The 24,348-nt window shown below is 52.2% G+C and overlaps 2 non-coding genes and 1 pseudogene across 2 annotated transcripts; all 3 read right to left on the bottom strand.

Annotated features, from left to right (window-relative positions):
• Positions 1–260: 260 nt before the first annotated feature.
• On the bottom strand, positions 261–5,308 carry LOC147035934 (28S ribosomal RNA). Its single transcript, XR_015050048.1, has one exon. It is a non-coding gene; the product is annotated as a 28S ribosomal RNA (ribosomal RNA).
• Positions 5,309–5,748: 440 nt separating this feature from the next.
• On the bottom strand, positions 5,749–5,904 carry LOC147035933 (5.8S ribosomal RNA). The gene has a single exon (XR_015049992.1). It is a non-coding gene; the product is annotated as a 5.8S ribosomal RNA (ribosomal RNA).
• Positions 5,905–6,319: 415 nt separating this feature from the next.
• Positions 6,320–8,285, bottom strand: LOC147035932 (18S ribosomal RNA; annotated as a pseudogene).
• Between the last annotated feature and the right edge of the window lie 16,063 nt (positions 8,286–24,348).

The raw sequence follows: 24,348 nt of genomic DNA, 5'->3' as shown, positions 1-24,348 counted from the left end.
AAACTGCCACGAGAACAACCGCACGCAGCAACCTAGAGACGTTCGGTGTTCGCCGGTCGAGCCTCTGCAGTCGGCAGCTGCTTAGAAGGAAAAAAAAAGCAAACGAGAAAAACGCAGCAGCCACGACGAGCGTAAACTCGCGTGAAGCACACGGCACCTCGAGGCGGTCAGTGCCAGCACCCACGCTCGCATAGCCAAGTGCCCTTCGCGCTTCGCTGCACGTTTCCACAGTTCAGTGCACTACAGCGTAACACCGTTACACCGTGTAACGCTCGAACGAAGACTTTCAATAGATCGCAGCGACGAAGCTGCTCTGTTACTTACGACACCCCGAGCCGTAACCAGGTCGTTTACGAGTCATCCGGCGTATGGCGCCCCACCGTCGTGCTGTGCGAGCGGCGCTCGGAGAGGGTCGCGCTGCAAGATTCATCGGGCGAACCTCGAAACCGATGCCGTGCGGAGGACCGCGCCGGAAGCCGCCCTCCGAAATTCGGAGGGGACCGCCGGCTCAAGAGTCGTATACTCTGTCCCGGCCGAAGCCCCACGTGCAACAGTATCGACGTGCCCAAGGAGGGATTCTGACTTCGAGGCGTTCAGCCATAATCCCTCAGATGGTAGCTTCGCGCCGCTGGTTGCTCAGCCAGACGCACGCGCCAAGTGTCTGAACCCGCGGTTCCTCTCGTACTGAGCGGGGTTGCTGTCCCGGCGACAAAAGCATCAGTAGGGTAAAACTCACCTCTCTCACGACAGTCTAAACCCAGCTCACGTTCCCTGTTTGTGGGTGAACAATCCAACGCTTGGCGAATTCTGCTTCGCAATGACAGGAAGAGCCGACATCGAAGGATCAAAAAGCGACGTCGCTATGGACGCTTGGCCGCCACAAGGCAGTTATCCCTGTGGTAACTTTTCTGACAACTCTTGCTAAAAACCCAAAAAGTCAAAAGGATCGTGAGGCCACGCTTTCACGGTCTGTATTCGTACTGAAAATCAAGATCAAGCGAGCTTTCGCCCTTCTGCTCTGCGGGAGGTTTCCATCCTCCCTGAGCTCGCCTTAGGACACCTGCGTTACTGTTTGACAGGCGTACTGCCCCAGTCAAACTCCCGCCCGGAACTGTCCCCGGAGCGGGTCGCCCGAGCCGCTCGCCGGCGAGCGCGCGCAACACGCACACGAGGGACACGAAGGCATGCCACGCCGACCAAACCTTGGGCTTTGCACCAGAAACGCGGGACCCCCCGACCGGGGGGCCCGCACTCCCCGTCTCAACGGGTTAGTAAAGGAACGGTAAGAGTCGTGGTATTTCACCGGCGGCTCCGCGTCGGCGACAACGCTCGCCCTGCGCCCCTCACGGGGTCGGACCACGCGAGCCCCGGCGGGCCTCCCACTTATTCTGCGCCTCTCAAGTCCCTTCACAGAATCGGGCTAGAGTCAAGCTCAAAAGGGTCTTCTTTCCCCGCTGATTCCGCCAAGCCCGTTCCCTTGGCTGTGGTTTCGCTGGATAGTAGATAGGGACAGTGGGAATCTCGTTCCTCCATTCAAGCGTCACTAGTGAGATGACGAGGCATTTGGCGACCCAGTTGGGCTTGCCGCAGTCCTGTTTGGCGACCCCATAAGAGAGTTACTCCCGCCGTTTACCCGCGCGTCAGTGAATCTCATCACTTTGACATTCAGAGCACTGAGCAGAAATCACATCGTGTCCACACTCGATTGCCGGCCATCGCGATGCTCTGTTTTAATTAAACAGTCGGAATCCCCTTGTCCGCACCGGTTCTCAGGCGATTGTCGGTCGCCGGCCGAGGCTCGCGCTCACCCGAGCCTCGCACCATCGCATCTTTGCTCAACGGCCGAACCTCGGGAGGCTCAGAAGAGGGCGCGGGACGCGGCGGGTCCGGGCAGACTGCGCGCACGCAGCAGCCGGAGCACTCCAAGGGGAGGCAATGGCTCACGTTAGCAACAGAGTCCCTCACGCTCCGAGACCGCCGCCGGGCCGATCCGGACCAGGAGGCCCGACGCCGACGCCCCGCGAGAGGGCACGGGCCCGCCGGTGCGAAGGTGGGGATCGATGGCGTGCACCGACACGCAATGGCACCTGGGGACAGCGACGAGACCGGCCGAAGCGTCTCGGCCGCCCCACGCTGAGACGCTCCCCACTCCGCAGCCGCACGTTTGACCCCCTCCGGGACGCGTGGACGACGCGAACCCCCCGCACACCCGGAACCCCAAGCGGATCGCTCGACAACGGCAGAGGAAAGACTCCCTTAGCGAGGGGTGGGGCGGGACGGCCCCGACCGGCACCCCGCACACACCTCCCCGGACGGCAGCAGCGAATGGCGCGGCCGAACGCACCGCCCACGCCGGCGGTAGAACACGACGCCACGCCGCGTGGCGCCGGTGGACCGAGCGACGGGCCGGGAGCCCCGCTGCCCCGGGAAACGGAGGCTCGCCCGACCGCGAGCGCGTTCCCGTACACCGCTTCGCGCCCCGGCTCGACCGACCCAGCCGTCAGAGCCAATCCTTGTCTCGAAGTTACAGATCTGGCTTGCCGACTTCCCTTATCCACATTGTTCCATCGCACCAGTGGCTGTTCACCTTGGAGACCTGCTGCGGATATGGGTACGGCCCAGAGCGAGATTCAGTCATCACACCCGGATTTTTAAGGGGCGGCGAGGGCCCGCCGGACGCCGCAGGAGCCGCGACGCTCTGCAGGGCGCGGGCCCCTATCTCGGGTCAAACCAATGCCAGGGTGCCCGTCCCTTCACGAAGAAAAGAAAACTCTTCCCAGCGCCACCGCCGCCGTCTCCAGGCACGCTTTGCGTTACCGCAACGTTGGGCGGCCACGACGAGCACAAACTGCAAGCACGCGAACCATCCCCCGACCTTTCTGCGCACTCTGGGTTCGGGGATCTGAATCCGATTCCCTTTCGCTCGCACCGGGGCGGATGGGAGACCATCGCCCAATATCGTCCGCAAGGCCTTCGCCCGTCACTTAGGACCGACTCACCCATGTCCAAGCGCTGTTCACATGGAACCCTTCTCCACCTCGGCCTTCAAAGTCTCTCGTTTGAATATTTGCTACACCACCAAGATCTGCACCCACGGCGGCTCCACCCAGGCCCACGCCCAAGGCTTCAGCGCCACTGTGGCGGCCCTCCTACTCGTCGCGGCGTAGCGCACGGACCGCGCAATGCGCGAAGGAACGGTACATCGCCGGCGACGGCCGGGTATAGGCCCGACGCTCGAGCGCCATCCATTTTCAGAGCCCGTTGATTCGGCAGGTGAGTCGTTACACACTCCTGAGCGGATTCCGACTTCCATGGCCACCGCCCTGCTGTCTAGACCAACCAACACCTTTTGCCAGGGCTCCGATGAGCGTTCGCGTTCGGTGCCTTAACCCGGCGTTTGGTTCATCCCACAGCGCCAGTTCTGCTTCCCAAAAGTGGCCCACTGGGCAGCTCGCATTCTTTGACCACGTGCCGCGCACATGGCGCACGACGCACGCGCCCGGCTCTGAAGCTGCGAGCCGGGCATCTTACCCATTCAAAGTTTGAGAACAGGTTGAAGCCTTTTCGGCCCCAATGCCTCTCGTCAGTCGCTTTACCGGATAAAACTGCGCATCCAGCGAGAGCTCCAACTATCCTGAGGGAAACTTCGGAGGGAACCAGCTACGAGATGGTTCGATTGGTCTTTCGCCCCTACACCCGGGTCATACGATCGATTTGCACGTCAGAACCGCTGCAGGCCTCCACCAGGGTTTCCTCTGGCTTCGCCCTGCCCGGGCGTAGCTCAACATCTTTCGGGTACCAATAAGTACGTTGTGGCTCCGTCCGCCTACGGCGCGAGCAGGACGGGCCGGCGGTGCGCCTCGCCCCTGCCACGGCGGCGAGGATCCCGCCCGACGGTGTCGCGCGTGAGCACGAGGGGCGCCCGCACCGCTTGCCGGCTGTTCGGGCCGAAACGGCGCGAGACGAGACAAGAAGGTGCACACCGAGAGAAGAGGCACGAAGTCACCGGACCCGAGGAGCAGCGCTCTCGCACCCACACCCGCACCGCCCGACCCAGCCGCCGAGCGGATGGGACGCCTTGACCCGACCGCACACGCACCGCACACTTTCATTGCGCCTTCGGGGTTTCGTTCGAGCCCTTCGACTCGCGCACATGTTTGACTCCTTGGTCCGTGTTTCAAGACGGGTCGGGTGGGATTGCGACCCTCGCCGCAGACCCTGAGCACAGGGGACAGCACCACCAACGCGCGAAACGACACGCACGAGGAAGACGCGCGCTTGGCCGGCTACCGGGACGGGCCACGGAGGACCCAAACCCCCCCCCGAAGGGCCCTGACCGACGCACGAAGCCCTCGGCGCGCCGGCCATGCGGATGCGAAAAAGGCCCCTACCGGAGGCGCACGGCACCGCGGTCGACGACGCACTGAGAACAGTTCGCCGCCAGTCGATGGAGCTGCGGGCAGCGGAGGTGCCCTGGACGCGCGACACATGGCCACTTTCGTAAAACCACGCTCGCACGCGGCGCGGCGTCAGACTTTTCTTTCCGTCCCGTTTCCCTCGGTCCCGGGGCGACCGAACGCTCTCGCCAGGCCCCCGCGACGGGCGCGGCACCTGTGCCCCCCCACGACGCGCAACGGTGCGACGCGGAGACCACCGGTCGCAGGCCCCGCAACGGCGCCTCGAAAAATAGCAGAGCAGCGGCCGCGGCCACCGAGGCCCGCCCACACGTTGACCGGGATCGTCGAAGCGCACCCGACCCACGAGGGGACGGTTGACGCGACGGCGTCCGGGCGCGGGACGGGTATCGCGACACCATCGACGGGCGACTGACGCCACGGCTGACTCCTCCGGGCGGACCGCGCGGATCCCACCCGTTTACCTCGCAACGGTTTCACGAACTCTTGAACTCTCTCTTCAGAGTTCTTTTCAACTTTCCCTCACGGTACTTGTCGGCTATCGTCCTCGTGCACGTATTTAGCCTTGTATGGAGTTTACCACCCACTTTAGGCTGCATTCCCAAGCAACCCGACTCCAAAGAGACCCGACCCCGGCACGTCGGGGTCCACCGCACCGGCCTGCCACCGTCCATGGAGGAGGCCCCGATCGAAAGGACTTGGACCCCCGAGCGACACCGGGAGGTGTGAGCTCCTGTACGCCACAACTCCACACGCCACAAGTGCGAGCGCGGATTCGGTGCTGGGCTTTTCCCTGTTCACTCGCTGTTACTGAGGGAATCCTCGTTTGTTTCTTTTCCTCCGCTTAGTAATATGCATAAATTAAGCGGGTCGTCACGTCTGATCTGAGGTCGCAAACATCGAAGTGCTCCCGGAGAGGCACGCCACCGCGAAAACGACACGCTCCCCGTGTCCGGCCACCGGTCCCCGTCGCACCTCACGAGTCGGACGCGCCGCCTCTCACGGGAGACGCGGAGACTCGGATCTGGCGATCTCTCTCTACGCTGTGGTCGCCACACCAACACAGAGCCGTGCACACACGCGCGACCAAGTCAAAGTAGAAGTCGAAGTCGAAGCAGGCTCACTCACTCGAGGGCCACCGACGACCGAACGCACGCCATGGCCACGGCGGTGGCATGACCCAAGAACGCAAAAACAACAGTGCTGCATTTTGACGAGCCGCGACCGTCGAGCGGCCTCGAACTCCCATTCGCGGGAACCACGCAAAGCGCAAAGCGAGGCCCGGCCCACCGAAGGAAGGCCAGGACACCCGTGCTCCCGATCGATAATCGAGCGACCCTCAGACCGGCGTGGCCCCGGGTGTGTAGCCCGGGGCCGCAATGTGCATTCAACGTATCGATGATCAGTGTATCCTGCAATTCACACCAGTTCTCGCAGTTGGCTGCGTTTTTCATCGACGCACGAGCCGAGTGATCTACCGCTGTGAGTCGTTCCAAGACGATGCTTCATTAAACACCAACGATGTAGCCGCGCAGCAGCGCAGTTCGGCGCCTCGTCTTCCGTCGGTGGGACAAACCAAAATCGGCCTCGCCTTCGCCTTCCCTCGACGACCGAATCGTCTCGACGGGCACATCACCTCGACCGCGGTGCGGCAAGAAAGAAAAGAAGGCCTCGCCGCTGCGCAGCTGTGCAGCTGCGCAGACGACGACGACCGCTCTTCAACACCGCGGTGAAGCCCCATCCACGGAAAAAAATCGTCGCCGACGCATCGCCGACACGGCGTCGACGATCGCGTCTTCCGCACCCTCGACAGTCTCGAGCGAGGGTGCTCCGTGCTCTCGCATCGACCTGCTATGCCATGCCATGCCATGCCATGCCATTCCGTTATGCCATGCTTGTCCTGATCATGATCCTTCCGCAGGTTCACCTACGGAAACCTTGTAACGACTTTTACTTCCTCTAGACAGTCAAGTTCGCTCATCTTTTCAGCACACCGGCACGAGCCGACACGACAACAAGTGTCACGGAGGGCCCGTGCAGGGGCTGATCCGAGGATCTCACCAAACCGTCCGATCGGTAGTAGCGACGGGCGGTGTGTACAAAGGGCAGGGATTATTCAACGCGAGCTGATGACTCGCGCTTACTGGGAATTCCTCGTTCGTGGGACACCGTCTCAAATCCCAGTCCCCATCACGGACGGGGCTCAGCGGTTTCCCCGAGCCTGTCGGCGAAGGGAAATGTACACGCTGGCCCGTCCAGTGTTGCACGCGTGCGGCCCCGGACATCGAAGGGCATCACAGACCTGTTATTGCTCCATCTCGCACGGCTTACAGCCACTCGTCCCTCTAAGAAGTTAGTCCGCCGGCCACACCGGGGTCGCGGAACTAGTTAGCATGTCGGAGTCTCGCTCGTTATCGGAATCAACCAGACGGATCGCTCCACCAACTAAGAACGGCCATGCACCACCACCCACAGAATCGTGAAAGAGCTCTCAGTCTGTCAATCCTCCTCGTGTCCGGCCCAGGTGAGCTTTCCCGTGTTGAGTCAAATTGAGCCGCAGGCTCCAATCCTGGTGGTGCCCTTCCGTCAATTCCTTTAAGTTTCAGCTTTGCAACCATACTCCCCCCGGAACCCAGAAACTCCTGGTTTCCCTCATGGCTGCCGGACGGGTCATACCACTCGACGCCGCCCGATCGCCATAGTTTACCGTCGAAACTAGGGCGGTATCTGATCGCCTTCGAGCCTCCGACCTTCGTTATTGATTAAGGAAAACATTCTTGGCAAATGCTTTCGCTTTAGTCCGTCTTGCGCCGGTCCCAGAATTTCACCTCTCGCGGCACAGTACGAATGCCCCCGGCAGTCCCTCTCAATCATGACCTCCGTCCCGCAAAACCAACAAAATAGGACCGAGGCCCTATTCCATTATTCCCAGCTGCGGTGTACAGGCTCTACCGACCCGCTCTGAGCACTCCAGTTTCTTCAAGGTAAACGCTTCCGGCCCGCAGCGGACACTCATCCAAGAGTGTCCGCAGGGCTCTGAAAGTCTCGCCGCCGAGGACGGGCGGGGACAGGAAGCGCACCTCGCGGCACGTCCCCCCCGCGAGCCCCGGCGTGATTTCCAAATACGAGCTTTTTCACTGCAACAGTGTTCACTTACGCTGTTGGAGCTGGAATTACCGCAGCTGCTGGCACCAGACTTGCCCTCCAATGGATCCTCGCACATGGGTTTAAGGTGCACCCATTCCGATAGCAGCGCTTCGGCCTGCATCGGTATTTTTCCTCACTACCTCACCGTGTCGGGAGTGGGTAATTTGCGCGCCTGCTGCCTTCTTTGGATGTGGTAGCCGTTTCTCAGGCTCCCTCTCCGGAATCGAACCCTGATTCCCCCATCACCCGTAGCCACCATGGCAGGCGCGAAGCCTGCCATCGAAAGTTGATAGGGCAGACATTCGAATGAAACGTCGCCGGCGCAGAGGCCGAGCGATCTGCCATGGTTTATCCAGAGTCACCATCCCGTGGACGGGCCCACGCCGAGCCCCGAACCCTCCCCGAAGGAAGGGCCCCCGAAGGACCTCACCCCACGAAGGGGAAAGGAAGGGAAGTTGGGTGGGCACCGCATCGGTTTTTGGTGCTGATAAATGCGCGCCTCCCCACGACGTCAGTGAACCTTCACCCGTGGGGACCGGCGCTCGTTTGCATGTATTTGCTCTAGAATAGCCACAGTTATCTGAGTAACTTACGAGCGCTCAAAGAGACCATAACTGATTTAATGAGCCATTCGCAGTCTCAATGGGTCCTTCCGTTCGCACTTAGACATGCATGGATTAGTCTCTGAGACAAGCATATGCGGCTGGCAGGATCAACCAGGGAGTGGCGTGAGGAGCCGCCGTAAAGACCACGACACGCCGACCGTCACGCGCCACGTGGCACGTCGCACGTGCCGGGCCGGGGACCACCGGGAGAACCGCGCGACTTCGCGCCGCGGCGGAACCCCGCCACCGTTGTGTTGTGTTGGGTCGGTTCCCTCTCGCTCACACGACATCGCTCCCGAGGGCTCGTCCGTGTCCCTCTTGTCCCGTACTTCAACTTCGTATCGCCCCGCGACAACCTCACGCCACGAACGACGTTTGTTCCGTACTTCGTACATCGTACGCATCTCTCGTCCCTCTCGATCGCTGCACCGGTCAGAGGAAGAGTCACCGCTCCGACGGCGCGTTAACGGCAGCAGAACGTCGACGTCGGCCTGCCGAAAACCCATGTCGCAACCGCAACCTCACACCGGCGCGCTCGGCTGAAGGAAAGCGGTCAGACAGAGTCAGACCAGAGTGCCTGGGAGGCGCCGATTCGGAACAACAAACAGTCCGACGCACCGGCACCGGCCGGGATGAAGACATCTCCGGGTCCAACCCGGGGCAGCACGCGGGGCTTCGCAAGTGGGCGAAAAACCGTCGCGGCAACCTCACTCGGCTCACGTCCATCATACGCGACGCTCGACCAAATCCACGGTGAGCGACCAAAGAGCTCGTCGCCCAAAAATAAGCATGCAACTGCATACGTCGGCCACCCGAGGAACGAGCGGACACGGCCAGGCGACCGTCGAACCTCCAACCTCCGGGCGTCCGCTTACTTTCACGTGACCCTTGGTGCGTTACACTCGCCGGCGAAGGCCCCGTGACACGGACGGGGATCCGACCGTCTGCCGAGTGCACGAGCACTGGTAAAACTGCTCGGACACGTCGGGCAAAGAATGACGTGAAACGCGGCATGGAGCCATTCGGCACACAAGCTCCCTCATGACGAAAAGGACCGTGACAGCAGTGACCCCATACACGGAGAAGACCCGACCGACAAATAGCAACGGAGGGACTCCGCACAAAGAGCAGCAGCGACATCGCCAGTGAATCGTGAAGAACAAATGCTCGCGACCGCCGAACTCCCACGGGTATGTTCGAGGACTGTGACCACCCGTACGAGTGGTGAACCTCGTCACAAGACGTGGTGACCGAAACGCAAACGCCATCGAAACCTGCGTGCGTGCACGCATCCGCCCAAGCATGTGACGGAAGCTCCGAAGAGCAAGATCAAGGCCCATTGGAAAGAAAATGAAAAACGAAACCGCCCGTGTACGGAACTTTCCCTCTCTCAAGGGTGCAGCCATCACACATCTCAAATCACACATCACATCACGGCATTTTCCTACGCTCAACGAAAGCACCACTCAAGCATGCACGTACACACTCGTGCATCTCCCTCACTAAAGTGCACACGACGGACGATGGTGCCTGGCATCACCATGGTGAAGAGACTACCGAGTTGCACGGACGTCACACAACATCGAGTGCGTGACGGTCGAGTGTTTGGAACTCTTTCAACACTTGGAAAACTTGGAGAAAACTTATATTTTGAAGACTGCAAACCTACTTGGCAACACACACACACACACACACACACACACACACACACACACACACACAAACACAGACCAACGCACACACACACACACACACGCACGCACGCACGCACGCACGCACACACACACACGCACACACAAACACACACACATCAAAACACACACCAACACACACACACCAACACACACACACACACACAAACACCCTAACCCTTGTGATGACTCTTTCTTCGGCCGAGTATAAAGAGAGCGAAGAGGATTTCCGAACACACGGTTTATTCAAAGGAGCACACGCATGTGGTGGTGTTGTGACGGCTCAACCAACACAGTGAACAGCTGCCCAACCACAATGAAAATTCACATTCCAAAACACTTATTTATGAGCTATCTCTGGTTGCTTTGATAAGAGCACCGGGATGGGACTCAAAAATGTGGCAATGGCTTCTTTTTTTTTTCCCCTTCCCCGAGGAAAGTTGAAACGATCAAACCACATATGTTAGTGCGCTGCAACTTCTCCTCGGCAGCCCCACCTCCACCCTATGCTACGCTTTTAATCATCGCTGTAAAAACGTGTGGGTTGGCCAGAAACAAAATATAACACTCCTCACAAAGGCATGCGTTGGGCGAGCTTGTGGGAACAGCACAAATGACAAAGGAACGACAAAAGGCTTTAAAATACATTTCAAAGAAAACAAGAAAATTGATTCCAATTCCGACATCTTACTGTTATGTACGTATTGACTATGGATCAAATGTGGCCATTAATAACACTCTTCATAACCCGAACCTTAACCAAGCTGTTAGTTAACCAAGCTAACCCTAACCCTAAAAGCTTAACCCTAACACAAATACACCCTAATCCTAACCCTAACAGCTAACCCTAACAGCAAACCATAACCCTAACCCTCACCCCAACAAACTAATCCTAACCCAAATACACCCAAACCCTTGCCCTAACCCTAAAAGCTAACCCAAGCACAACAACACACACACACACACACACACACACACACACACACACACACACACACACACACACACACACACACACACACACACCTGATGAGGATTTTTTTAACTCACCTTGTGATCGTTGAAGGATTCCACCTCGCCGATTGTGGAATCCTATTTGACTTCACGCAAAGTTTAACGTTTGTCCTATTTGGTTATAAAATCCTGCATAAAACCCATTGACACTGATAAACCGACTCAACCAGCAAACGATAAACCGGTCCACACAAGTCCTTCCTTGTGAAACAATTTATTTTCTAATTATCCACCATACACTTCTCACCCTCGTACAATGAACTTAAGAATCCCCATTGATTGCAATATTATTTGGTTCTATTTCATCAATTCTTACTTTTAGTTCACAGTTGGACCAACACGATTCAATTCACTTCCACATTACATCAGAGAGTTTTATTCTAACTTGGTACTTGGTCAGTTCCAAGGAGCACAAGCCATTGAGATTCTATACTTCCTCAGGTACTTGCACTGAAACAATTTTACATTTCAAAGCATTTTATACTTTCATGGGAGAGTGGTGGGGTCTATCAACCCAGACTGCAGACGTGTCCTCTAAACGAGAAGCCACTTCATACATTTCGAGGCAAAGGTTCGCTGAGGCTATAATCAGGTCAGGTCACACCGTTCCAGACCAAGACATTTATCAACATTTAGGGCAAAAGTCTCTTGGCCAGAAAGGACAGCCAATTCAACTTTCGCATAAAACTCATTTCTAAAACTCCATTTGTTACAATTTAGAATACATTAATATAATTTTTTCCCCCACACACCCTAACCCGAACCCAAACCCAAACCACAACACATATTGATGCTAACAGCTAACCCTAAACCTAACACAAATACACCCTAACAGCGAACCCTAACCCTAACATATATACACACTAACAGCTAACTCTAACCCTAACCCTAACCCAAACACATGTACACCCTCACCAAGCTCTGACCAAAAGCTCTGACCATTCCCAAGCTCTGACCAAAAGATCACCTAATAATAATAATAATAATAATAATAATAATAATAATAATAATAATAATAACAACAATAATCTATGTATTCGTACGAAAGGACCAATTTTGTGCTCCTCCTTGCGGTCACATCACGTTTTTCTCAGTACTGTGACCTGGACTGAAAGAAACTTCGTACCTGTAAAAATGCATCGCACATAAAGGGCAAGAGTCAACCTTCAACTCTGAAGCATGAGAAAAAATATAAATATATCAATATCATCACACGGAAAAGGTGTAGTTCCTGAAATCCTCCACCGGAGGGCACATTTTTCTACTTTGAACAGTAAAGTGTTCGAAGAATAAATGTAAATATATCAATATCATCACACGGAAAAGGTGTCGATCCTGAAATCGTCCACCGCAGGGCACATTTTTCAACTGTGAACAGTAAAGTGTTTGGACAATAAATATAAATATATCAATATCATCACACGGAAACGGGGGAAGTTCCCAAAATCGTCCATCGGAGGGCACATTTTTCAACTCTGAACAGTAAAAGGAAGGAGAATAAATATAAATATATCAATATCATGACACGGAAACGGTGTAATTGCTGAAATCATCCACTGGAGGGCACATTTTTCAACTTTGAACAGAAAAGTGTTATTTGAATAAATATAAATATATCAATATCATCACACGGAAACTGTGTTGTTCCTGAAATCGTCCACTGGAGGGCACATTTTTCAAATTTCACCAGTAAAGTGTTATTTGAATAAATACAAGTCTGGAGACGGCAATGGTTCACGAGCAATGTACACGGTTCACCTGTTTTATTTTTTGACCTTTGAGGGGACGCCACGGGAAAACTGGCGGGAATCGGGAAAAACATAAATGATGAAAGTTGTAGTACTCGAAGAGCACTACTTGCATGTTGTGATTGTTGTTGTTGTTGTTGTTCGTCTTCCGGCTGCTCCCGTTAGTGGTCGCCACAGCATTATCATCATCATCCGTTATGATCCGCATACTGATTTGGCATAGGTTTTACGCCGGATGCCCTTCCTGACGCAACCCTGGTCGCCTCTTACGACACAGGGATATAGATTGGTTTTCGCCATAATTCCGGGCTGCCCTACACCCTCTCAAATACACCCCACACCCCCAAAACAGCATCGGAAGTAGCCAGTCATTAACGCTTGGTTACAAATGATTCCTCTCATGGAAGGCACAGCGGAACTGCCAACGTCTTGACTCCTGATGAATTCGGTCTGTATTTGAAGGGCAGGGGTACTTTTGACTACGCCACATCAAGGCAGAAATAGACGTGGGTACCATCAGTCGATACGAACGTCGTATCTGAGGAGAGATTCGATGTTTGGCGATTTGCGAAATCTCGACTGGTGATTGCAAAACTTTGTGATCCATGAGGGTGGATGTGGAGAGTGCATGGGAGGTGAGGCCACGGCGAAACTCCCAGGACCCTGGGGAAACAATTACCTTGGCTGGGCGAATATGCACCCATTGCTGGATGTGGTGCTCGCGTGCCCCGTTCACAGGGCCATGCTCTCCGTATGGCCAATTCTTTCCCATGAGTTTTTCCATCGTGGCCGAGCATAAAGTTTTTGGTGTTTGTGTGTCCCATTGGAAGTTGGGGTGAGGACGATGACCAAGGCTGCTGGTTGTGGAAAGGGAATCGGGAATAATTCTCATGGTGTTGGATCATGGGAATGGGGTGTCACACCCCTTTGTTGGTGATCCTGCGTGTGTCTACCCACATCCAGAGAGTTCCCTCGGGATCATTCTACTTCTTTCAACCTGTGCGATGGGAGTGAGGTTTGAGCAGAGGCCGTCTCACCAATCGATTTTACCCGCGGTTGCACCCTCAAGGGCAGCATGCGTTCTCGATCTGCCCTCCCACCGATGTTGAGCAGGGTTCCAAGGTCATTCTTTGGGCCTGGGACGGCTGACTCCCAGGCCTCTTGAGGGAGTCGAGGTGCATCCCGGAAATCATGACCGCACGGTCCTGGTTCAGGTGAAATGGGACCGAGTCGGACGGTGGCACTGGGTCCACAGAAGGCAAACAGTTGCCAAGGTGAGCACCAGGAAGCCAGGTCCACAACATACAGAGAGTCAGGCTCTCTATAAGCCAGATGGTGGTGTCAGGTAATTGCAAATGAGTGACAGAGGGAAAGGGAGACAAAGAACATCTGGCCCACCAGTATTCTCCCAGACATTGGGACACTTAGCAGAGAGGGTGCCAAGAAACTGAGCGGGGCAATGGTGGGACGCACTGCAGAATCGAACGGGTGTCCACGAATGCCCTCAAATTCATTGACACCCAAAGGAAAATTATAGTATAACTGCAAATATTATCAAATAGTAAGCCCAACAAACTTTTGCTCAAACATCTTTGATAAACACATTTCTTTCATTTCAAAAACATAAAGAACTAGAAAGAGCAATCAATGAGTGAAGACCCTCAGCAGGACTTCTTTATGTGGTTTTCTGTTCCACAAGTTATCAAAGTACTCACATTCCAATTGATCTGTGCTTTCGATGGACAGAAAATCAAACAGACAAACAACCGAAAATGTAACACCCACTTCTCTGGAGAGGAAAATCATAAAAATGTAAAATAAGTATCAACATAAACACTTCTCATTTGACTCTTATTTGTCACATATCTTGGAAATATCATAAAACAGCATTTCAAAAATATCATGTGACTTGCACCGACATAAATACTGGAATATTTCTCATGTAAGTTGCAAGATGCAGTTTCTCATAAAATGTCATTGTGAATGAATGACAGAAAATCAATACAACACTTAAAATGGAACTTCCTGTGACAATCAACAGACAAAAATGAATATCTCCTGATGAATGTGAAACAAGAAGGAAAATAAACCATCCAACACCATGGCATCAAAGGGAAAAATTGACGGGCCACATCCCCGCCTGTCAAAGTGATGGACATCCATTGTGATTTCCATCTCCACTTCACCAACACAGGAAATGAGTGAGGATTTTTCACCAACCCTGAACCTAATAAGGTGAAGAATTTCTGCTTCCTGATGTGCTCTTCAGAGTCCAAGCATTCAGTTGGCGTTGACACTTGTTTTTCACTGTGAAACAATCTTCACGTGCACAGCAAACAAAACTGCAAATCTATTCTTGAACTTCGTCATACTCATTCATATTCAGATTGGTGAAGCTCATTCGGAAAATAATTGATGTCTCAGATTGTGGTGGATGATTTCAAATTCAAAAAATTTCATGATACTTGTTAAAACAATGATCGTGAAGAACACATAAATGTTGAGGTTGTTACAATAATAATGCCACATTGTTCGTAACAGTACACAAGTGTGATGTTTTTCCTCGAAACTATCTTCCAAAAACAGAACATTGAGTAATGATTGAAAATGTCACGTGGCATTGATTCAACACCAAAACAGCATCAAATAATCAACTTCAATCGATTCCCACAATAAACCCAACATACTTTTTATCAAGCATCATAGTTAAACACATTTCCCGTATCAGTTCACAAACAAATGCAATCAGCAAAAGACAAAATATGAAATAAGTATGTCCATTTTAAATTTAAATGACAAATCTATTTTGAAAAAGAAATAACATTATTTTCCAAATTTTAAGAGGATTGAGGAGAAATTGAAAATGGCACATTGCATTGATTGACACCCAAAGGAACATGACAGTGGAACCTGAAATATTTCCAAATAATAAACCCAACAAATTTAGCAAAATCAGGTTGGATAAACACATTTTCATGATTTAAAAAAAAATACAGAACTCAAAGGATCAGTCAATGATTGAAGATCCTTGCAGGAAAGAACAGGGTGGGGGTGGAGAAGTCGGGCCTAAGATGATGGTGGGGAGGAGATGACACAGGGCGCACACCACATATGACACAAACCAATCGTTGTGGTCAGCCCCGAGATGTGATCCCTGCAAAACTATGGTTAATGGGGAGGTTGGTGAAAGGTAATTTGGGAGGTAGAGTGATGCTGATTCACCAGTGAGTTTGCGTCAGTGATGTCGACAGAAAGACAGAAAGAGGGACAGGAAGGGCCTTGCATCATCCGGTATGCAAGGTGTGTGTGATCCACCCAGCCGAAGTTTTCACCGTGTGGTTCATCTTGCAGGACGGATCGGAAGTAGCCAGTCATTAATGCCTGGACACAAATGATTCGTCTCACTGGAAGGCACAGTGGAACTGCCAACGTCTTGACCCCGAATGAAATAGGTCTGCATTTGAAGGCCTGGGGTACTTCTGATCAAGCCCCCTCAAGGCGGAAAGCGACGTGGGTACAGTCAGTGCATACGGACGTCGTAGCCGAGTAGAGATGCGACGTTTAGGTGATTTGCAAAATCTCGACCTGTGATTGTAAAAGTTTGGGATCCATTAGGGTGGGGGTGGAGAGTGCACGGGAGGCGAGGCCACAGCGGAACTCCCCGGACCCTCGGGATACAATTCCCTTGGCCGGGCGAATACGCACCCGTTGCGGGCTGTGGAGCTCACGCGCTCTATACACAGGGCCATGCTCACCGAATAGCCGATTCGGTCACATGAGTTTTTCTATCGTGGACGAGCATAAGAGGCCCGCAGATGCAGGCGACGAGAGGCCAGCAGATGTTGGTGACGAAAAGCCCCGGGAGATGCAGGTGATGAGATGCCTGCACGTGCAGGCAAACGAGAGGCCAGCACGTGCTGGCAACGAAAGGCCCAAACGTGCAGGCGACAAGAGGCCCGCACATGCAGGTGATGAGAGGCCCACAGGTGCAGGCGTCGAAGGCCCGCAGATGCAGGCGACGAGAGGCCTGCAGATTCGGGCGACGAGAGGCCCGCAGATTCAGGCGACGAGAGGCCCGCAGATTCAGGCGACGAGAGGCCCGCAGATTCAGGCGACGAAAGGCCCGCAGATTCGGGCTACGATAGGCCCGCAGATTCAGGCGACGAGAGGCCCGCAGATGCAGGCGACAAGATGCCCGCAGATGTATGCGACGAGAGGGCAGCAGATGCAGGCAAACGAGAGGCCAGCAGATGGCGGCGACGAAAGGCCCGCAGATGCAGGCGACGAGAGGCCAGCAGATGCAGGCAACGAGAGGCCAGCAGATGCAGGCGACGAGAGGCCAGCAGATGCAGGCGACGAGAGGCCCGCAGATGCAGGCGACGAGAGGCCAGCAGATGCAGGCGATGAGAGGCCCGCAGATGCAGGTGACGAGAGGCCAGCAGATATTGGTGACGAGAGGGCCGCAGATGCAGGTGACGAGAAGCCCCGGGAGATGCAGGTGACGAGATGCCTGCACGTGCAGGCAAACGAGAGGCCAGCACGTGCTGGCAACGAAAGGCCCAAACATGCAGGCGACAAGAGGCCCGCACATGCAGGTGACGAGAGGCCCACAGGTGCAGGCGACGAGAGGCCCGCAGAGGCAGGCGACGAGAGGCCCGCAGAGGCAGGCGACGAGAGGCCCGCAGATGCAGGCGACGAGAGGCCCGCACGTGAGAGGCGACGAGAGGCCCGCACGTGCAGGCGACGAGAGGCCCGCAGATGCAGGCGACGACAGGCCCACAGATTCAGGTGACGAGAAGCCCGCAGATTCAGGCAACGAGAGGCCCCCAGATTCAGGCGACGAGAGGCACGCAGATTCAGGCGACGAGAGGCCCGCAAATTCAGGCGACGAGAGGCCCGCAGATGCAGGCGACGAGATGCCCGCAGATGTTGGCGACGAGAGGGCAGCAGATGCAGGCAAACGAGAGGCCCGCAGATTCAGGCAACGAGAGGCCCGCAAATTCAGGCGACGAGAGGCCCGCAGATGTAGGCGACGAGAGGGCAGCAGATGCAGGCGATGAGAGGCCCGCAGATGCAGGCGACGAGAGGCCAGCAGATATTGGTGACGAGAGGCCCGCAGATGCAGGTGACGAGAAGCCCCGGGAGATGCAGATGATGAGATGCCTGCACGTGCGGGCAAACGAGAGGCCAGCACGTGCTGGCAACGAAAGGCCCAAACGTGCAGGTGACAAGAGGCCCGCACATGCAGGTGATGAGAGGCCCACAGGTGCAGGCGACGAAAGGCCCGCAGATGCAGGCGACGAGAGGCCCGCAGAGAGGCCCGCAAATGCAGGCTACGAGAGGCCAGCAGATGCAGGCGACGAGAGGCCCGCAGATGCAGGCGACGAGAGGCCCGCAGATGCAGGCGACGAGAGGCCCGCAGATGCAGGCGACGAGAGGCCCGCAGATGCAGGTGACGAGAGGCCCGCAGATGCAGGTGACGAGAGGCCCGCAGATGCAGGCAACGAAAGGCCCGCAGATGCAGGCAACGAAAGGCCCGCAGATGCAGGCGATGACAGACTGCACGTGCATTGAAAGAAGGGCCTGCACGTGAAGGTAACAAGGAGAAATGTGGGGCCGCAGATGCAGGCTTATGTTGAGAGCCACACTTTGGCTCCGAGAGTGGAGGAAGACATATGTGGAGTTGACCTTGGATGGCGTAAACAGAGTTTGGATAGTAAGGCACGATGCCAGACTGTGTGAAAAGCATGAGAGATATCCAGAGAGACTGCCCTGATCTCATGTCTGACATTAAGAGCCTCCATCCATTGTCCGGTGAGTTAAGGCAGCAGGTTGAAGGTGGAGTGACCTGGTCTGAAATCAAATTGTTGATCTGAGATGAAGTTGGAGAAAAGGAAGGATTTCTTGTCAACTGCAATGATTGATTGACCTTGCTGATGATTGTAAGTGAGTAAGGTTTGAAGTTGAAGGGATCAGTTTTTACACATATTCTGTAGATATAGTGCAGTAATGTTGCAGATTTCCAAGCACATAGATGACACATTGCAAATTTCAGGGTGAAAAGGGCAGAGAGAGGATGTGCAAGAGCAGCAGAGCAGGTTTTTAAGACATGTCAGCTGACGACGTCCAGTGCAGTGGCAGAGTCAGAGTTGGGGGTTGAAAGAACCTTCTCCACCTTCTCAGGTGCAAAAGACAGCATCCATGAGCAGTTGCTTTTGATGGGGAAGGATGGGTTCCGAGAATGTGGGGTTTGGGACAAGATTTGGTGGCAAACACAGAATTGAAGCATTCGGCCTTCTCATGAGCGGAGTCGGCTGTGGTGCCATTTGATGTCTATGTCTTGATCTGATTGATGATGTGCTGAAACATTTGATATGCTTTCAACACTGTATTACCAATTATTCAGTATTCGTAGCAGTTTGTTAATTATTAAGTAATCTTGGTAATGATAGCACACTTGAATATTCAATTACATTGCAGTTTGGGTCACATGACGCAATTTTTTTTTGCTCATTGATCAAGATAATAATGAATATGCAACATTTTTCTTTTGTCTTTTTGCATGCATGTTATTGGAGCCTCTTTCTCTTCAATATAAATCTCACACACATTCCACATCATCAAATATATTAAGCTTGCATTGATTATGTCTGCACTTAAGGATTCACTTGAGTCATTGCTTGCAGTGTGCAAGCATGCCCAACTGGTAAACATATAAATACATCATGAAATTGCAATTTGTTTATTAACAGTGCGTAAAGATAAGACCTGAGCTGAAAGGATGGCTCAAGGTATGCACACTTGCCTCTGGGCTTTCTTACCTGGGTTTGAATCTTGGCCCAGCAATAAACTGTCATCCAGGTGTTTAATAGGTGGGGTGATTAATCAATTTGTGTGCCATCCCTCTGATGGACGTTAAACTGTGTGTTCGATCTATCGACATGACAGTTGGTGGACTTTAAAGATGGCCACGTTGTCCTACGCCTGGAGTAGGTAAGTTATCGGCACCACCGTGGCCAAATTACAAAGCCCAAACTACTGCTGGGAAGACAATGGCGTGCACCCAGTTCAACCCTTCGTCAGGAAGCTGCTTCGGCGGCACCGACGCTCTGTACTGTGACAGTATGAAAATTATCACAAAGATGAACAAACCAAGTCAGCGTTGTTAATAACAGTATCTGTACCGGAAGTCTTTGAACAAAGGATGCAGTGTTAATCATCAATTAAGGAAAAAAATCCACCTTCAGCATTGCGAATTAAACAAAACGATTACGAATATATTTCAAAGAGGTGCAAAATAACCTTAATTTTAACTATCGGTGACTCGATGACATAATTCATTGAGTTTGAAAGTCCACACAAAAGGATGTAGTATGGACATAAAGAGAGGGGAGAGGAGGGGTGGGAGAGGGGAGAGGGGAGGGGAGAGAGGAGGAGAGAGGGGGTAACGGGAAGAGAGGTTTGTGCCCAAGGGGTTGATGAATCATAATAAATGTGAATAATCGTGATGCCAAATTTTATTTCACCATCAGGATATTTTTCCCTCCATTTGGACAAATTGAACCTCCACCACCTGTTGTTGCACCACCATTTTGAGGTGGGCAGTGCAAGTGCCCCAAATCTTCTGTTCGTTCACCTTTCATAAACATCGTTGCATTAGTTAATACAATTTTACACACGAGTATTTACTGTCATTGAAATGATAAATGATGGACATTTGGAAATATTACTCATGTAAAACCGAAACAAATCTCATGAAATAACTCCAAACTAATAAAATAAAGGACTTGCTGTTTGCTCGACGATATTAATGTCGTCTTGCCATCTCAAAAGGGTAAAAAATATGATTTCCACAGAGCAGCAGAAAACACGACACCATTGTGGAGAAACGAAACAGAAATGATGCTCTTTTCTCCCCTCTCAATAAAAGAGAGCAATGCCGTTTGTCTCCATTAGCAACAAAGCAAACAAGCATCAACAAATGATGTCACAAAGGTTATACCAACCATGAGAGATTCGGGGAGAGGGTTGAAGGGATCGGTTCCCCCACTTTTCAGGCCAAAAAAAAAACCGAAGGAAAAGTTTGGGGGCAACAAAGAGCATAAACCGCCAATCCTACTGGAAATTGAAGCAAAGCGAACAAGTTAAAAGAATGTTTTGCTTCGTACGAAAGAATCGCATAAACCTCTTATTGACCCCCCCCCCTCGTCTCGTGAGATTTGAACCAGATTCAGTTCACATCACAACCGTTTTTCATGTAACGCGACATTTGATGGACAAGTTGTGACGCAAGGTGTGCGTTCCTGATTGGACGCTGAATTCAAATAAACGTCTTCAGTGATCACGTGATTGCACCAATTTTTAAAAATCAACATCTGACAGCTTCAACCTCTGATTTAAATTTCGAGATTAAATGTGATAAAGTCCAGCTCTTGCCCTGAAAAAGAACACGGACAAGAATCAAAACAAACACAGAGGATTGAAAGAAAACTGCTTTGGGAACGTCTAAGCTCCAATGGACTGGGCAGAAAAGTTAAGGAATGGAATGCAGGGCGACATGAACAATATAAACAAGTCTGTGTCGAAGGGAACTTGAAGTTACCAAAAGTTAAATAATGAATTCACTTTTGCGATTCACCTCCCGGAGCCACATTCTTCTCCCGTAACCACGTGATCTGTTTCCACCCTCGAGGATTACTGATCCAAATTCACCATTCACCTCACGATTTTTTCTCCAACCTTTCCATTACCTTGTGTGATGAAAACTGTCTCAAAAAATAATAATGATAATAAAAACAATAATAATTAAGAAATATACCATCTGAGATGGGGAATTCCCCGCCATTGAATGAAAAAGTTCATACATATTCCAGATCATAAGGGAGGTGAATTGGAAACAAGACACCATTTGGTCATCATCTCAAAAAAGATCCCCAGGGGTGAGGAACGTAGGAACCAAAAATAATTGAAATCAGATAAGCAGTTTTTCCATTTATTACAAAAAACATTTTTTCAAGATGGCCGCCCCAGTCGGCCATCTTGTATCCGGCTATGCCCAAAATCAATAGGGTTCTTCCTTTTCAGGTGGTACATGTGTGACCCGAATTTTAAATCGATATGGCGAACAGTTTATGAATTATCGCACTCACAGCTATAAATGTTGACGCCACCCAGTCGGCCATCTTGGATCCGGCCACGCCCAAAATCAATCGGCTTCTTCCTTTTCAGGTGGTTCATGTGTGACCCAAATTTCAAATCGATATGGCGAACAGTTTATGAGTAATCACACTCACAACTATAAATGTTGACGCCCGGACGGACGGACGGACCGACGGACAGCCGGACGCCCTGGGTGACAACAATATCCCCCTTCCGCCATGCGGCGGGGGATAAAAACAAAAGGTTACCCAGTCCATTTGACTGGGTACCCTAAAAACGATCCCCGACAATGCTTCATCTTCCTCCTTCACACGTGTGGTTCTCATTATTGTGTCATAACGTACGACTTTTTCTATTTCAACAGACCGCTCTCAATTCGACCTTTCCCTCACACCTTGCAGAAAAAAATCCAACTGTGACAGCGTTTCTTCTCTTCATTCCCCTTTATTGCATCCATCAAGAAATGTCTTAAAATCGCATGTCTGACCGAAAAACTTTAATAACTCCAGTTTGCTGGAAATGTTCGCTTTCGATCAACCATTCTTTTTTTTCCAACTTCAGTGCCTATTCACCCCTCTCACAGCAACCATCACATTCTTCTCCCTCCAAGCCTCCCTCTCACCTTTCTCAAAAACTCTCCCCACTCATGCTTCTCCCACCATTCACCCCCCTCACACACCCTTCTCAAAGTTACCCCCCCTCACATCCACAAAGCTGACTCCTTCCGCTGCCCTCTCACCTCCATCTCATCACTCCACCACCTCAAATACTCAACTGTCTTCTGCCCCTTCTCTTGCCCCCCCCCATCTCCCCCAGCACCACAGAGCCTTTTCTCCTCATCCAGCCCCCTTCCCCAGCTATTCTGAAACCCCCCACACTCTTTCAACAACTCTCCTTACTTCCCCCCTCCATCTTCCCCTCCCCCCTCCTCTCCCCCCCAGGCAGAACCTCCTCCCCTCCCTCATCAATAACAGTGTGGGTTTCAAATTTCAGGGGCCTTGGCTCAAACCTTACAGATCTTTCCATACAGGTTGCTCACAGATCTTTCCATACAGGTTGCTTACAGATCTTTCCATACAGACCTTTCCTTCCAGATATTTCCATACAGACAAACCAGACATAATCTGCCAAACAGAAACTTTCCTCCCTCAAGACATCTCTGACTCCCAAGTATCTCTCCCAAGTTACTCCCTCCCTCCAGTATGACAAACCTGAGACCCACGCTGGTGGATTAGTTGCTCTCTTCCTCAAACACTCTATTCCTCTCTCACCATGCACTGCCCACTCTCCCCCACACGCCCAGGAATACCTCTTGCTGCGGCTTCCCCTACACTGCCACCTCATGCTTATATGTGAACTGTACCATCCACCAAACATTGATGACTCCATTTTCACCTCACTATCCAAAAACATGGACGAACTTCTATCCTCTCATCCAAACTCTCTCTCTCTTCCTCATATGTGGTGACTTCAATTGTCATCAGGCCAGGTGGCTGGGTGTTGGTACGTCTCTCTCCTGTCATGGCAATTCAGCAAAAGATTTCTGCGACTCATTGGGACTGACTCAATCGATCAATTTCCCGACCCAGATCTCAACCAATGGTACTCTATCTCTTCTGGATCTGATTTTGACAAGATTCCCAGAAAATATCTGCTGTTCTTCCTCCACTCCAATCGGTTCTTATGACTATGTGCTTGTCAAAGTGGACATCTCTCTGGCTTTTATCAGAGAACCACTTCAACGCCGTCGAGTCTGGCATTTAACTCAAGCCGACTGGCAGGGTCTTCAAGCAGCCATCAAACTTTGAGACTTGTCTAAGGTCATTCCTTGGGCCCGGGATGGCTAACTCCCAGGCCTCTTGAGGGAGTCGAGGTGCGTCCCGGCAATCATGACCACACGGTGCTGGTTCAGGTGAAATGGGACCGAGTCGGACGGTGGCACTGGGTCCACAGAAGGCAAACAGTTGCCAAGGTGTGCACCAGGAAGCCAGGTCCACAACATACAGAGAGTCAGGTTCTCGGCAGCCAGATGGTGGCATCAGGTAATCGCAAATGAGTGACACAGGGAAAGGGAGACAAAGAACATACAGCCCAACAGTATTCTCCCAGACATTGGGACACTGAGCATAGAGGGTGCCAAGAAATTGGGCGGGGCAATGGTGCAGAATCGAATGGGTGTCCACGAATGCCATCAAATTAATTGACACCCAAAGGAAAATTCTTGTATAACTGCAAATATTATCAAATAATAACCCCAACAAACTTTTGCTCAAACATCTTGGATAAACACATTTCTTTCATTTCAAAAACATAAAGAACAAGAAAGCAATCAATGAGTGAAGACCCTCACCAGGACTTCTTAATGTGGTTTTCTGGTCCACAAGTTATCAAAGTACTCACATTCCAATTGATCTGTGCTTTTGATGGACAGAAAAACAGAGACAAACAAACAAACAAACGGCCGAAAATGTAATACCCACTTCTCTGGAGTGGGAAATCATAAAAATGTAAAATAAGTATCCATATAAACACTTCTCCTTTGACTCTTATTTGTCGCATATCTTAGAAA

The sequence above is a fragment of the Eptatretus burgeri genome, chromosome 1 (assembly GCF_056783735.1).
Source record: "Eptatretus burgeri isolate ZD-2024b chromosome 1, Ebu_testis_v1, whole genome shotgun sequence".
In the NCBI taxonomy this organism is placed as follows: Eukaryota; Metazoa; Chordata; class Myxini; order Myxiniformes; family Myxinidae; genus Eptatretus; species Eptatretus burgeri.
This window is presented reverse-complemented; position numbering and strand designations above follow the sequence as displayed.